We start from the raw sequence: 2,734 nt of genomic DNA on the forward strand, positions 1-2,734 counted from the left end.
CTCTTTCACGTACGACTCCCCCTGGATACGTGTGTGTGTATTTCTGAGACTTTCCTGCCAGAGTCAGGACTACTCTTACCTTTCAGCCAATCAGATGAGAGCTGTAGTCAATGAAACCAACTTTGCGCTTCTTTTGCGCAGACTGTTCCTCTCCAGCATGGCGAACGGAGAAAGCAGCAGTCGCACTTTTTAAAAATGTATTTATTTATTTGACCACATCCTCACTCTTATTATCCATTATTTTGCCGCAGCTCCGCTTTTCTTATTTATTGTCTCGCAGCTCCATGAGCAACATGTATCCTGCAGGGTAATCATACAAATCATTCCGGCCATGACAGCATTGCAGCGCTATTGTGGTCCAGTGGTCAGCACATTGGATTACCATCCCCTTAGACCTGTGTTAGAACCTCACCTATGTTGATTCAAAACTTTTTGTACACTCTTATACATTTGCAAATGGTGTTTTGCATTTGTGAAATGTATTTTATGAAAATGTATTTTTATTTTGTGCTCGAGAAATTTTTGTGTGAATATAAATAAATATTTTACGCACGTGAATTTGGTTTTATGCACGTGAATTTGGCTACGCATGTGTACATCGTGTCTTTTGCGTTAATTTCTTTTGAGACTAATCTGATTCCATAGTTCAGTCGTATTAAAATTTACAATTTTAAAAAGGAGGCGTGGCACCCAACCCCGCCCCTAAACCCAACTGTCATTGGGGGATGAGCAAATCGTACTAAATTGTACAAATTAGATCATACAAATTCATACGAATTAACCACCAAATCAAAAAGTTACGAATTGCCATGAGATCGTGTTAGTTTGACTGGTTAAATTAAAGAATGGTTGAGATGAGTTACACTCCCAAAGTGAATGAATCATGTTTGTTTGAATCTATAGCTGCATCCCATATGGCACACTATACACTATGCACTATGTACTTATGCACTTACACACTCAACAGGATAGTATATGTATGTAGTGGCGTCCCAAATGGCACACTACTGTTTTTTACTAAGCGGAAATTCAAACCATTTCCCTGATGACATTTGACGGTCGCCAAACCAGTGAAATAAACGACCGAATTATCAAATAATACCTGCCGTGAGTGTAACCGCATTCACCACCGGGAGGCGCTATAATCACTCTCGTAGGAGAATTTTACTTTCACCATCCAAAATAAATAAAGGCTGCATCCGAAACCGCATACTTCCATACTATACAGTTTGCTAAAATCAGTATGTGAGCCGAGTAGTATGTCCGAATTTATAGAATTCGAAAATCAGTATGTGAGAAGTACCCGGATGACTTACTACTTCCGGCGAGATTCCGGAGTGCGCATCCCATGCATGCTGCGCTATCCCATGATGCCCCGCGAGCGAATTCATAAATGGAAGTAAAGCGACGCAACTGACGCAGGTAGGTCACGTGACCATGACAAAATGGTGGATGTAGTACATCCGAATTTCATTCATACTTTTCACATTCATACTGTATAGAACGTACTTTTCTAACGGACGAGTAGTACGTTTAAATTGAAATGCAGTACCTACTATGTAGTAGGCGGTTTCGGACGCAGCCAAAGTTATCCAACATGTGCGCCCGATAGCTCCGCCCCTTCCGCTACGTAAGCAAACCTTAAAAGAGAGGAACAAATTAACGAAAACCCTCTACAGTTTTGAATGATATTTTGCACTGTATGACAAATAACAGATGTGTCATTATAATGAAAGTTATCACTAAGCCAACCTTTTGTCTTCATAATGATGTTTTACAGCCAGCAAATAAAACAATTTGAATGCCAAAAAAGATATATAAGATTACCTTTCTGTAAATAATAATATTAATTTAATTAAATGCGATGCATCTGATGCTTCAACTGTAACCCAGTTGAAGAAGCAGACATGCATTCATGCACGTGGTCAAGTGTACATGGAAACTTTTTCACAAATCAGATGTAGGTATAAATAGTCCCTAAAACAGGCATTGCAGCCTCCTATTGACAGTTTAATTGTCATATTTATTTATTTATCCATCCAAGACAGGCCTACAAAAGCACATAAACACACAAAGAAAATAAGTAATTATTAAAACCTTAAAATAGACAAACAGAATGCTTACTTTCGGGTGGCTTTATTTGCTTGTCGTTTCATTATACAGATTCTGAATCTTGGGGGAATCTTGACAATGTCCACTGCTTTTCCTGCACCTTTATCATGAAGTCTTTCTTTGTCTCTAGATAGACCTACTGTCTCTAGATTTGACACAATCTACATTGTAAAAGCGCTATACAAATAACGGTGAATTGAACTGAATAACTTCAAGTAGTTGCTTGAAAGGAATCCTTCTGAGATGATTCAGTAGGTCTGTTTATTAGTCATGCTGAATCAATGAAAGCAGTTGAATCTTCTGTTTATAATGGAATGCTACAGGGCTTCCTGGGTTTCTTCCATAGACTGTAAAAATCTTCTTAGGTTTCTTCCTAGGCATTTGGAGTTTCAAATGAGAGCGCCCTCTGGCCTTTTATGTATTTAATTAAATATTTGTTAGCAAATATTCACGTTTTTTTTCCTCACCATCTATCAGTAAGGACAAATAAAATCTTCCGAAGTGTGAAATATAAGAGAAATATACTGTAGTCAATAATTCAAACGTTAAAATAAAGTCGTGTAGATTTTCGGTGACACATGACCCCGCTCTTCTTTGGGGACGTCACATGCGCGAGCCCGTT

General features: G+C 38.4%; 2 protein-coding genes across 3 annotated transcripts in view; both read right to left on the minus strand.

Moving 5' to 3' along the window:
* The window catches only part of LOC101883468 (uncharacterized), a 29,502-nt gene extending 26,783 nt beyond the window's left edge, over positions 1-2,719 (minus strand). The window contains exons 1-2 of the mRNA XM_073935661.1: positions 2,125-2,719; positions 1,557-1,640 (exon numbers count right to left, since the gene is read on the minus strand). The gene's annotated coding sequence lies outside the window, so the exon portion shown is untranslated. The remainder of the gene's footprint in view (positions 1-1,556; positions 1,641-2,124) is intronic.
* The window catches only part of cert1b (ceramide transporter 1b), a 422,369-nt gene that overhangs the window by 300,291 nt on the left and 119,344 nt on the right, over positions 1-2,734 (minus strand). The window lies entirely within an intron of this gene.

This window comes from Danio rerio, chromosome 21 (assembly GCF_049306965.1).
Source record: "Danio rerio strain Tuebingen ecotype United States chromosome 21, GRCz12tu, whole genome shotgun sequence".
NCBI lineage: Eukaryota > Metazoa > Chordata > Actinopteri > Cypriniformes > Danionidae > Danio > Danio rerio.